The sequence below is a fragment of the Rhinatrema bivittatum genome, chromosome 4 (assembly GCF_901001135.1).
Source record: "Rhinatrema bivittatum chromosome 4, aRhiBiv1.1, whole genome shotgun sequence".
Taxonomy (NCBI): Eukaryota; Metazoa; Chordata; class Amphibia; order Gymnophiona; family Rhinatrematidae; genus Rhinatrema; species Rhinatrema bivittatum.
In genome coordinates this window covers 38,028,521-38,042,287 of record NC_042618.1, presented here as the reverse complement: position 1 = coordinate 38,042,287, position 13,767 = coordinate 38,028,521, and the positions used below count along the sequence as shown (strand labels likewise).

At 50.3% G+C, this 13,767-nt stretch overlaps 1 protein-coding gene across 1 annotated transcript in view; it reads left to right on the top strand.

Annotated features, from left to right (window-relative positions):
* Positions 1-781: 781 nt before the first annotated feature.
* The window catches only part of HSP90AA1 (heat shock protein 90 alpha family class A member 1), a 105,230-nt gene continuing 92,244 nt past the window's right edge, over positions 782-13,767 (top strand). Inside the window, 1 exon segment of the mRNA XM_029597964.1 lies at positions 782-931. The gene's annotated coding sequence lies outside the window, so the exon portion shown is untranslated.

Genomic DNA, 13,767 nt, shown 5'->3' with positions numbered 1-13,767 from the left:
GCTAGACCATGAGAAACGGAAAACCCACAGCTTGAAAGAAAAAACAAGACGGCCCCCCAACCTCGTATGACCAGCTGGAAGCTGAAAAGCAGTTAAGGGTGGTGGCAAGGGAGTTAGCCAGTTTAAAGTAAAACAAAAAACACGCACTCTGTAAGACAAACTTTCCCCCAGCTGGTCAGCACCAAGACTGATGCGGTGGAGGAAGAGACCTTTCCCCTAAAGGAGAAAGGGATCTTTCGCCAGCTGGCGGCGTTACATCCATCTGAGGTGAAATGCAGTAGAATAAGATACAAGATTCAGAAGCAGGGTGTACCTAAGAAGAGATCGATTTGAGTATTGCTTTTGGTATTTTACAATTCTCAAAATATGTTGACCTGAACTACGTAAATGAGGATTCTCATCAACATTACGAACAACAGCAGTTAAATAGTGGGACGGTAAGCAGTAATTTCTCGGCAGCTTAACACTTTTAAAATTATTATTAGAAATATTTTAAACAGTGCCATCATTTTTAACGCCGAATCCTTATACGCGCGCTGAAACTGGAACTCCCAACACTTTTTACGCAAATGCTTTCCCTTCTTCCCGTAACTTGCTCACGAAACCATTTTTTTTTCTCTCCTGCAAAGAATTACATCATTCTACTGTACACAACAAAAAAGTGGCGTCCGCCCTACGTTTCTAGTGTTTTCCACATTGTTGGGAATTATGGAAATGACGGATTCTGAAATGCGCCTGCGCGGAGCAGGAGGCAGCAGCGATTGGAACGAAGCTCAGCGGAGCCTCACCCCCGCCGGCGCGGCCTCTTCAGTGTCCCCCCTGAACATTCCAGACGCTTCTGGAAGGTCTGAGGCGTTTCGTTTGGCGGCGGACTATATAATTGTCGTAGGCTTAGCATTTGGTGTGTAGTTCTTGAACCGGGTTGTTCAAGGTAGGTTAAATACACGTGGTATTGTTGTTTGGTTTAGAGGAAATAAAGGTCTTTTAACTGATATGTTTATTCATTAAATGTCTATGTGTTTTTTCTCTCGAGCGTTTTATGATTTTGCTCTCAAATGTGTGGTTCTAGTTTGTAAACAAAGTACCTTGGGTGAAGAGTAATCTGACTTCTCTGTGGTCTCGTTGCGTGGATAGCTGCCTACTGTGTCGGGTTTTATTCTTACCGAATAGCTTCTGCTCTGGTATTAATGGAGCGTCTTGTGCTGCAAGATGACCAGGAGTTATCTACCCCTCGGATATATTCTACAGTAAAATCTGTCTTGAGCTATGTGGCTCCTGTCTTTTTTTTTTTCTTTTGTTTTTGTGTTTATGCATGCATAGCTCTATGCTAGTGCTGAAAAAAGCGTCTGAGTGGAGGCGAAAACTCTCAACTGCTTTGCGTTGTCTTTTTCGAAAAGGGGGGGGGGTGTATCTCTCAGTTTTCTGTCTTTTCCGTAAGATAAAGAACGGGTGGCGATGTTCTCTCTCTCTCTCTCTCTTGTTGCACTTGCACGTGTTTCTTGGCAGCTGCTTGTTAACACTGCTCCTGAAACAGAAGGGCTAGCGGGAGCTCTTCCCGCACAGTACCGGAGACTGCTGTACGCCGTGCGGCTGGTGGCTGGGATTGCTGTGGGTGGTGACACGTGGGAGGTCGGAGCTGTCCGAACACTTGTCGTACTACTAATCCTGTTAACTAAGAGCCCAGGGTATGGCACTTGCAGAAACAAAAACCTCAAGCGCAAGGGTCCGGGATGATTCTGGTATTCGTTAGACCTTGGAGCAGATGTTGGGAGTCTATGGATACGGGGATGAAATCCTCCTTGGGGGTAACGAGCTGTGATGGTGCGGGGGTTTTTTTTTTTTGCGGCGGCGGGGGGGGGGGGGGGGTTCTCTAGTGTTCTGAATCCGGACTTGTATTGTGATGCCCGAGGGTTAAAATGCGAGTGCATGCAGGGTGGTGATCAAAGCACTCTAGTGTACTTGCAATTTTCGGGTGGGTGCCGGGAAGTCCGGCACCCACCCGAACCATCCTCCTACCCCTCCATATCCACCCTTTTACCTGTCACTTTGTGAATAGTTAAAGAACCTATTTTTCTTTTACACTCCTAAGAATTACCTCTCCCTACCCGCCCATATTCCAATCACCTTTTCTCTTCTACTCTCCTTATGAGTTTATCACGTAACACCTGATAAACCACCTATCCCAAGTTGAACAGTTGTCATAATGTTTATCTATTCTAATCTATAGTAAAGCTAAATAATGTTTATCTATGCTTATCTATTCAAAATTATTGTAAAGCCTGTTGCTAGGTTAGGTTACAATGTGAACCGGGGTGATGTTTTTAACCTGCCCCGGTATATAAAACATTCTTAAATAAAAAAAAAAAAAAAAAAAGTCAGGTAATTTCTAGAATCTTGCAGTTGCAGGAAGCAGCCTGCAGGGGAAACATTATTGGTAAATGTTATCTACTGGTTGAGGCAAGCAAGAGAAACCTAGGCACATTCTCCACAGGCTGTTGGTGTTGACTAGTAGTATGAACTAGTTTCAGATAGCAAAAGATTGAAGGTACAAGCGTGCTACTTAAACTGCAGTGCCAAACCTCAAGCCTTTAATCTTGGCTTCGTTCATGCATCTCTGGCACTCATTCATATGCCACTTAACTTTATCTAAAGTGATGACATGTTTTGCTTCATGCTCAGATCTGAAGTGGCTGAATTATATTTTTTGACTAGACTAAATTTTTTTTTTAATGTATTACTTTGGGAAATATATTAGGGGAATGTGATCCTCCAAGGAAGGGGGGAGTCTCTCTAGCTGAAATCCACTTAAAAGTAAGAATACTTCGGTAAGGATTTTCAATGTGTTCATCTAATCTCTTCCCCCCCCCCCATGGAGAGTCATGTCAATTGGCTAATCACATTAATGCGTTCTTCCTTAAAAACCTAATTCTAGTGTCCTCTCAATAACCTACTTCTATGAGTAACACCGAAATATGAAATCATGCACAGCAACACACCTTGCTTGCAAAGACAGCACTGACAATATTGTAGTGTGCCATAGAATACCAGTACACCTATTGGCAAGTATAGACTGGAAAACCAAACAAGTGGCAACTGCAGGCAACTAGGTGTCATAGTACATATTTAAAAATCGCGGGAGAGTGGGCGAGTGCCCGCTCTCACAGTGCGCACACAGGCCACTCTCGTCCTGTGCGCGCAATTCAGTAAATAAAAATATTCAAATTATGGCCCGTGGAAAAAGAGGCGCTAGGGACACTAGCGCCTTTTTTTTTTTTTTTTTTGACAGGAGCGGTAGCTGTCAGCAGGTTTGACGGCTGATGCTCAATTTTGCCGGTGTTGGTTCTCAAACCCGCTGTCAGCCACGGGTTCGGAAACCAGATGCCGGCAAAATTGAGCATCCGGTTTTCAACCAGTGAGCTGCGGGCAACTTTTAATTAACTTTTGGGACCTCAGACTTAAAATCGCCATGATATTAAGTCGGAGGGTGCACAGAAAAGCAGTTTTTACAGCTTTTCTGTGCACTTTCCCAGTGTTGAGAGAAATTAACGCCTACCTTTGGGTAGGCGCTAATTTCTGAAAGTAAAATGTGCGGCTTGGCTGCACATTTTACTTACTGAATCGCGCGGTAATAACTAATAGGGCCATCAACATGCATTTGCATGTTGCTGCCGCTATTAGTTTCAAGGGGGGTTGGACGCTCGTTTTCGATGCACTATTACCCCTTACTCGAATAAGGGGTAAAGCTAGTGAGTCAAATGCAAGTTAATAGTGCGCTCCGCCAGATCACACTGTACTATATACACTCAACTTTCAGACTACTTAGAAGATAATAATCTCCTGTTCCCCTCCCAACATGGGTTCCCCAAAGCCTTTAGCACAGAATCACTCCTCATTTCCCTGACAGACTACCTCATCATGGGCCTCGACAAACGACAGTCATTTCTACTGATTCTACTGGACCTCTCGGCAGCGTTTGACACTGTCAATCACTCCATCCTCATAAATCAGTTGGCGGCAATAGGAATTACTGGTGCCGCATTTAATTGGTTCAAAACTTTTCTCAACAACAGAGGCTACAAGGTCAAAATCCAAAACAAAGAATCATCACGTTACAATTCAACTGTAGGAGTCCCACAGGGTTCCTTTCTGTCCCCTACACTCTTTAACATCTATCTCTTACCGCTATGCCAGCTCCTCTCCAGCCTCAATCTAAAACATTTTCTATATGCGGACGATATTCAGATAATAATCCCTGTTAAAGACACATACTTGAAAACACTAGATCACTGGGAAAACTGCCACCAACAAATCAAACTCCTCCTCACTAGTCTAAACTTAGTATTAAATTCCTCCAAAACCGAACTCCTGCTCATCTCTCCCGAGAATAGTAACATCACTTCCACTCACCCTGGCATCCCACAATCCACGCAACTGAAAGACCTTGGAGTTTTAATTGACAATCTGATGAATTTGAAAGCTTCTATCAACAAAACTACCAAAGACTGATTTCACAAACTCCAAGTCTTGAAAAGGATAAGACCTCTCTTTCACTTGCAGGACTTTAGAACAATCCTTCAGGCATTAGTTTTCTCAAAGTTAGACTATTGCAATTCTATCCTACTAGGTCTTCCTTCCTCCTATACCAAACCGCTTCAGATGGTACAAAATGCGGCAGCACGAATAAACACCAGAAGTGATCACATCTCCCCTATCCTAAAAAGCCTTCATTGGCTGCCAGTGCACTTCAGAATTCTCTACAAATCTATCTCGGTTATCTACAAAATCATTCATCAACATACTTCTATCGACCTGCAAATTCCTCTCCTCTTACACAATTCTTCAAGACCTACCAGAGACGCATATAGAGGTTCACTCCAGGTTCCTCCAACCAAAGCCACTAGACATATTACCTTGAGAGATCGGGCCCTCTCTACCGCTGGTCCCCCTTTATGGAATTCTATCCCCCCAGACCTAAGACAGGAACCCTGCCTCCCAACCTTCAGGAAGAGACTTAAGACTTGGCTCTTCAAACAAGCTTTCCCGGACTCCAGCTAATGTCCGTCAACTTCATTTTCTATAACACAGCCAGCTTTTCTTTTTCCTTCCTCTCCCAGTTTAAGCATCCTCTCCCAGTTTAAGCATCCCTGTTTTTTGTAACTGCTTTCTTCCGCACTACAGTTCCAGTTTGTTTTTTCTTTCTATGCACCACTGTTTTAATGTAAACCAGCATGTGATTTTATCATGAATGCCGGTATATAAAAACCTTAAATATATCAGTGTTGGGGAATTATTAGGAAGCAAATGGTGAATAAAACAGAATTTCCTGGTGTGTAGCCAGATGGACTCAGAACAAATGGGTATAGTATCCGCGTGCTAGCAGTTGGAGACAGATCTGACGTCAGCACCAGGGTATATATACCCCCACAGGAAGCGTAGCAACTTAGTAATTTCCGTCTCCAAAGCAGTGTGGAGAGCCTGCACGCTCGCTGAGCGTGTTTTCCAAATCTACTCTCTACTTTCTACTTTCTTTCGACTTCTACAACATCGAGCCCCGCACTCCTGCGGTGATACCCTAAGGTCCCTCCCCCAGTAGAGTTTCCCGGGGTGATTTCCATGATCCCCCGGAGGTGTAAGTCCTCGTTCTGGTGGCTGAATCACGGCAGGGACATACCCGAACCTCGCCCGGGGGCTGAGGCATACGAGGTGCCTCGGTCCCGGCGTGGAGACGTCCGGGTTCCAGCCGGGAAGTGCCGAGGATCAGGTAAGGTGTACATCTTATTGCTGGTCTCAGAGGATCGGCGCCATTTTGTGGGCCTTGTTCAGGTATTGAGCGCCCGTACTAGGCGCGGCTCTATTCCTCCTTGTGAGTATATTGCCTTATTGCTGAGAGCATATTGAATGCCACTGAGCGTGTATTGCTAACTGCTTATTGCTGAGAGCCTATTGCATACCATTGAGCGTGTATTGCTAACTGCATATTGCTGAGAGCATATTGCATACAATTGGGCTGCTTTCATGGCCGCCTATTGCCGAGAACATATTGCATATTATTCTGGTTAAAGCGCCTGTTGTATTAAGCGCATATTGCTGCCGCCTATTATTATTATTATTGTGCGCCTGTTTTATTAAGCATATATTATTGCCGCTTCTCATTCAGCGCATACTTTTCCATGGAACAGAACGCTTCAGCGGTGGCGCTGCCTGCCTCAGGCATTAAAGCCCTTGGCCTCTGCTTTGCATGCCAGCTTAGAGCCACGCACAGTGAAGAGCCAGACTCCCTATGTGCCCAATGTGAGGAGGCCGTGGGACCCTCAGGCCAGGACCAGTCTCAGCCACAATTGCTGACAGTTCCCCAGGGGCTACCCCGGATTTAGCGGGCAGTCTCGACCAATCGGGAATCCCGGGGGATCTGGTACCCCGGCGATTAGAGGCTGCTTCAATTTCCTGGGTGGATCTCTCTAAGGGGATTCATGCCTTTGTACAGATGCAAATGGCTTCCTGTCCAGGCCCTGCGATTCCTGCTGTTGCGGTGCCTGCGACTGCAGCGGCTCTTGCGGATCCTGTTCTGGACCCTCACGCCCTTATCGTGAGCAGGTCCTACCGCCGCTGGACAGTCCAGATCAGTCAGACCAGGAGGTCTCACTGGACGAGTCCGAACTCCCGGACGAGGGGGAACTTTCCCCAGGGATTGAGCCATATAGAACCATGAGGCGGTTCTTCCCTAAGGAGGATCTCTCCGACCTGGCATCTCAGTGTCTGGCGGAGTTGGATATTACAGGTCCCAGCGCTACGGTACCCTCTGCACAGAACCCCCTGCTGGAAGGTCTTCGGCCTACGGCCCGCCATTTTCCATTCTTGCAAGCAGCACAACAACTGATAGATTTAGAATGGGCGGCACCAGCGGCTTCCTTCAAAGGGGGCCGGGCCCTGATGGGCATGTACCCATTGGCACCGGCTATCCAGGACCTGCTGGCGTGCCCTCAGCTGGACGCCTTGATTAGCGTTGTGGTCAAGCGCACTACCATTCCAGTCGAAGGGGGGACGGCCCCTCAAGGAGCCTCACGACCGTGTGACTGGACGCCATTCTGAAACAGACCTTAGAGGTGGCAGCTCTGTTTTTGCGGATCGCAACCTGCTGCATATTGGTGACACGTTCCTGTTTGTCACAGGTTAGGAAGAACGCTCCAGCTGCTGACGTGAGTCAGCTCTCTCGTTCCTCACGGATGCTGCATCAGACCTAGTCCGGACAACAGCTAAGGGGATCTCATCCTCCGTAGCCGCCAGGAGGCAGCTCTGGATCCGGAGATGGTCAGCTGATGCGCCTTCAAAGACACGCCTCACCAGATTGCCCTTTAAGGCTCTTTCCTCTTTGGCAGCGACCTTGATAAACTGGCCAGTACATGGGGTGCCTCTCCAGTGCCTAGACTGCCGGAAGATCGGTTCAGAAGGGGCCAGCGCACCCTTCCAAGGCCCTCCAGGGGCAGGAGTTCACAGCGCTTCATTCCTTACAGGAGTCGTTACCAGGCACCATGGCCTCAGGCCAGGAATCAGTCCTTTCGGACCAAGCAGCGCAAGAGGGGAGCAGGCCCGGGCTCAGGTCCCGGCCGCGCCTCCCAATGAGAATCCGCAGATTCATCTGGGGGACAGAGCCATAGGGGGCAGGTTAACCCTCTTCTACCCCAGATGGGTCGATCACGTCAGACCAGTGGGTCCTCGCCATTATCCGGGAGGGGTATTATCTGGACTTTAATCATCTCCCTCCAGACAAGTTTGTGGCATCTTCATGTCCCATACACAAGAAGGCAGCATTAGAAGCTACCCTGGCGAGGCTCCTGTCCTTGAAAGCCATCATCCCAGTACCTGCCTGGGAAGTGAATTCTGGACACTATTCCATTTATTTCATGGTACCCAAGAAAGGGGGGCACCTTTCGGCCTGTGCTGGACCTCAAATCAGTCAATCGATACTTACGGGTCCCGAGGTTTCGCATGGAGACTCTGCGCTCCATCAAGGCCGCAGTACAGCCAGGAGAATTCCTCACGGCATTAGACCTGTCAGAGGCATACCTGCATATCCGGATCATCAGCGCTAGCTACGCTTCAAGGTTCTGGGTCGCCCCTTCCAATTCCAGGCTCTGCCCTTCGGATTGGCCACGTCACCGTGGACCTTCACCAAGGTGGTTGTCGTGGTAGCAGCGGCCCTCAGGCGGGAAGGAGTTCTGGTCCATCCCTACCTAGACAATTGGCTGATCAGGGCGAAATCACGAGAAGAGAGCCATCGGACAACCGACAGTGATCGCCCTTCTGGAAGGCTTGAGCTGGGTAATCAACCTCAGCAAGAGTTGCCTACAGCCTTCCCAGTCACTGGAATACCTGGGAGTACAGTTCGACACGCAGGCAGACAGTCAGTCTCACTACCAAGAGAAGGTTGAAACTTCAGATGCGTATCCAGTACTTGATGGGAGCCAATCGGCCCATAGCTTGGGATTATCTGCAGGTTCTTGGTCTCATGGCATCCACCCTGGAAGTGGTACCTTGGGCAAGGGCCCATATGAGACCTCTACAACACTCTCTGCTCTCTCGCTGGAGCCCTCGTCTACGGAACTATTCCACGCACCTACCTCTGCCTGCCAGAGTCTGGACACAGTTACGGTGGTGGCTGCAGTCCGACCACATGAGCAAGGGGTCGAGGATGTCCTCCCCACATGGACTCTGCTCACCACAGATGCCAGCCTGAGCGGCTGGGGAGCTCACTGCACAAGGGCGGTGGAACATCAACTGTCTAGAGGCTCAGGCAGTCCGATTGGCATGCCTTCGATTTGCTCACAAACTGAAGAACAGAGCAGTCAGTGATGTCCGACAGCGCTACCACAGTGGAATACATCAACCGTCAGGGCGGAACCAGAAGCCGACAAGTATCTCTGGAGATCGCCCCACTGATGGTTTGGGCAGAGGCGAATCTTCAGGACATCTCCGCCATCCACATTGCCGGGAAGGACAACACCACGGCAGACTTCCTCAGCAGAGAATGTCTAAATCCGGGAGAGTGGCAGCTGTCACCCACAACCTTCCAGATGATTGTGGATCACTGGGGGATTCCGGACATGGATTTACTGGCGGACAAGTCCAATGCTCAAGTACCCAGATACTTCAGCCGCAAGCGCGATCCGTTCTCCCACGGAATCGATGCCCTGGTTCAGCCGTGGCCTCCAGGGACTCTACTATACGCCTTTCCTCCGTGGCCTCTGCTGGGCGCCATCATCCACAAGATTCAGAAACACCGGGGCCTAGTTCTTCTAGTGGCACCAGACTGGCCGAGAAGACTATTGGCAGGGGAGCCCCTTCCCCTGCCTCCTCTCCGGGACCACCTACGTCAAGATCCCATCCTCCATGAGGATCCGGCTCAATTCTCTTACGGTCTGTCCATTGAGAGGGCTAGACTGAAGAAAAGAGGTTACTCGGAGCCCGTGGTAGATACACTCCGAGCTCGCAAGTTTTCCACATCCCTCACCTATGTAAGGATCTGGAGAATATTTGAAGCATGGTGCGACACTCATGGCACCAATCCACATGCGACCACAATCCCTATTGTGTTGGATTTCCTGCAAGATGGACTTCAGAAGGGTCTCTCCCTCAGCTCCATCAAGGTTCAGGTGGCTGTGCTGTCTTGCTATGGCCCCAGGAGGGATGGTAAGAACATCGCCAAGCACCCAGATGTTTCTCTCTTCCTGCAAGGAGTCAAGCATATTCGTCCGCCACTGAAGTGGCCTGTACCCTTATGGAACCTCAACCTTGTTTTGGATTTCCTCGCGGGATCCACCTTCAGACCCCTTCGGGGACAGTCTCTCCGTTCTCTAACCTTGAAGATGGTGTTCTTGCTGGCTGTATGTTCAGCTCGCCGCATATCAGAGCTACAGGCACTGTCCTGTCGGGATCCGTTTCTCCGAATCACTCCTGAGGTTATCCATCTTCGCACGGTTCCCTCCTTTCTACCTAAAGTGGTTTCACAGTTTCATCTTAACCAAATCATATCCTTGCCTACTATGGCGGGTTTGAAGAAATCTGAAGAAGGGCGTTTATTGCGCCATCTCGACATTGGCAGATTACTGCCCAGATATCTGGAAGTGACACAAGAACTACGAAGATGGACCATCTGTTCGTCCTGCACAGCGGGAAGAAGCAAGGTGAAGCGGGCCTCGCGGCCCACCATCGCCCGCTGGATTAAAGAAGTTATCAGAGCAGCTTATGTGGAGGCTGGGAAGTCTCCGCCTCTACAAGTCAAGGCTCATTCTACCAGAGCAGAAGCGGCATCCTGGGCGAAATCCAGGATGCTGTCGCCTGCAGAAATATGTGAAGCGGTGACATGGTCCTCCCTCCATACCATCTCCAGATTCTACCGTCTGGATGTCCAGGCCAGGGAGGACTCAGCATTCGCGAGGGCAGTACTACATGGACTCAGAACGAATGGGATGTACAAAAGCTTTACTCCCAGCCTGGGCGGGAGGCTGCCTGAGGACCATCTGGCTACACACCAGGAAATGTTGAGATTACTTACCTGATAATCTCCTTTTCCTTAGTGTAGACAGATGGACTCAGCATCCCGCCCAGCTGCCTGTGTACATGGGTTTCACCGATTCAAGGTAAGCCATGTCCTCTGTTTCCATAAGAGCATACACTCTACCAGGTGTGAACGCCTCCCGGTTGGGAATGCTGGCGGTCTCCAGCTACTATCAATCGGTCAGGGGAATCCTGTTTCACTATACCCATTCGTTCTGAGTCCATCTGTCTACACTAAGGAAAAGGAGATTACTTACCTGATAATCTCAACATTTTATGCCTCTTATCACTCCAAGGGGAGACTGCATGTCTAATACTGTGTATTTCTGATGGCAGCATCTTAAAGATAATTGCACTGGAGAAGGTACAGAGAATGGTGACTAAACTGATAAAAGTGATTTCCTGTACGTACCCGGATCAGTCCAGACAGTGGGTTGAGCCTCCTTTCCAGCAGGTGGAGACAGACTAAAACTTGAAGGATGCCCTATATCAGGACAGAGCCTATCCTCTACCCCTTCAGCATTCATCTGTCTCCAGCAGGTGCAGCATCTCCCCTTCGGTTCTCTTCTGTAGGCTAGTCAGCCTCTTCTTTCTTTTTCGGCTCAAGCAAGTAGTTCTTTTGATTCCCACTAGTTTTAGAAATGAAGGAAATTTTGCCGCCTTTTAGTGTTTTTACTGTTTTTGTGTGGGAGACATCAATCTCCCAGCTCTTGCCCAGCTCAAAGGGGCTTTGCCCCTTTTGCAGGAGGGGGTTCCCTGCATAGTTCTGAGTCCGTGGACGCTTCCAGGTGTGGGGACTGACTCTCTCTGGGCCTCATTCCCCCTCTGGCTGCCGAGAGGGTTTTTTAACCTGCTGCTGCGCTCAGTAAAAAAAAAAAAAAAAAAGTTTAAAAGTTTCAAACTTTCAATAAGTTGCAGGTACTCACCTACCTCTAACTTATTTGCAGCAGTTGACCAGCTTTTTTATTTTTTTCTGGTCAGAGTAGGGCTAGAACCGGCAGCCAGAGAAGCAGAAGGCAGCAGCTTTCCCGCCTGCTGTGCAGGCTGTCAATCAAGCTTTTTTTTTTTTCAGCTTTTTTTTCTTCAGCCGCGGCCGTTAGCTATGTCCCGGCTGGCAGCCTGCCTTTCTTGGGGGCTGCCCTCTTTCGCGTTTTTTGCGGCAGGGCCTCTGCACTGCTTGCCTGCCGGGTGGGGGAAGGGTCCCTCCTCGGCAGGACAAGCAAATTTAGCCCAGGGTTCCACTCCTCCCGGCATGGCTAGGCCTTTCCCGGGTGCGGGGGCCAGAGCCTGGGAACAGCTTGCCATCTTGGATTTTTCATTGGGGCCGATTTCAGTGCTCCCTGGGGGGGGGGGGCCAGATTTTTTTTGATTTGGCCCCCGCGGGTGCCCAGGAGGGGGGTCCTGACCTTCCCTTACCCCCCGCCAAAAAATCCAGGGTCCCTTTTTCAGAGGATTTCATCCTCCTCAGTGCACAAAACCTTATCTAGCTAGCCTGTATGAGCTGGACGAAAGCCCCCCCCCCCCCCCCCCCCACCCACCAAAAATCCCTTGTTCAGCGCCATTGACCTCCTGGACCAGCCACGAAGCCCCAGAGACTGGTGCGGGTGGTCCCGGGGTGTCTCCTGTGTCCTCGGACCCCCGCTGCTTCCTCGGATTCAGCGGATGCCCCCCCCTAGAGGGGGATGACCCCTAGAGCCCTCCGTCTTTTTCTTAAGGAGGAATTAGAGCCCCTCTTCCCTTTTTGTTTTGTAGGAGCTGGGTCTGGAGAGTCCCTCCTGTGGATAATCTCATGGCCTCGTTCCCTAAGGATATGAACCCGGTTCTGGGAGGGCTCCAGGCTCCGGCCTCAGCCTTTCCCTTCCACCCCATGCTTAAGCTCCTTATCCTGCAGGAATGGGAGGCTCCTGAGGGTGCGCTTCGGGTGGGGCGTGCAATGGATAAGCTCTATCCCCTCCCGGAGGAGGGCTTGGAGCTGTTGCGATATCCATCGGTGGATTCTTATGTTTCTGCAGTGGCCAAGCACACCACCATTCTGGTGGAAGGTTCTACAGCCTTGAAGGATTCGCAAGATCGTAAGCTGGAGGCTCACCTGAAGCGCATCTTCGACTTTCTGGCCCTCTGGGTCCGGGCGCTTTGCTGTAGCAGTCTCATGATGCGAGCGGGCCTCCAGTGGGTCCAACAGTTACTCTCTGCGCCCGGGAGCTTCCGCCAGGTGAGGCAGAAACAAGCCGAACGTCTGGAGGCAGTAACCGCTTACGTATCGGACGCCCTCTACGATCTGGTCCATGTCCAGGCGATGGTTTCGGCAGTGGCGGCCCGGAGGCTCCTTTGGCTACGCCACTGGTCGGCTGATCAGTCCTCTAAGACCCAGCTGGGCACACTGCCCTTCAAAGGTAAGATGCTCTTTGGCGAGGATCTCGAAGCTTATGGACTCCTTGGCTGACAACAAGGTCCAAAGCTCCCAGAGGACCGCCCTAAGTCTTCCCGATCCTTTGCAGCCTCTCGCTTCAGGGACCAGCGTCGCTTCGCTCCTCGGGGGGCGGTTCTGCGAGGGGTCTTCTCGTGCGCAGTCCTTTCGTGGCAAGACGGCCCTTTCGCGAAGGCCAGCCTGTGCGTGCCACCGCTAAACCTGCCACGCAATGAAGTTCAGCCAACCCATTCCTCGGTTCCTTACCTCGGCAGATGCCTCTCCCCTGTTCTTCGAGGAATGGGTCAAGATCACGTCAGATCAGTGGGTCCTCGACATTATCAGAGACGGGTACGCTTTCGACCTAGTCAAGGAACTTCCAGATCTTTCTTTTCTCGCTTGCGGGCCGGGCCAAGAGGGATGCCAGTGGTCCAGACTCTCTCCAAGCTTCTGGATCTGGGAGCGGTGGTCCCCAGTCCCGGAAAGGGAAATTGGCGCCGCCAGTATTCTATTTACTTCACCGTGCCCAAAAAGGACGGGTCCTTCCCGCCAATATCGGGCTCTCAGATCCCCCCACTTCCGCATGGAAACCCTGCGGGCGGTCATTGCGGCAGACCCGCCCCGGAGAGTTCCTTGCTTCCCTCGAGCTCGCAGAAGCTTATTTTCATATTCCCATTCACTGCGACTATCAGAAGTATCTCCAATTCCACATTCTCAACCAGGACTTCCTGTTTCGAGCTCTCCCCTTCGGCCTTACGACCGCTCCTCGCACCTTCACGAAGGTCATGGTAGTAGTAGCGGTGGCC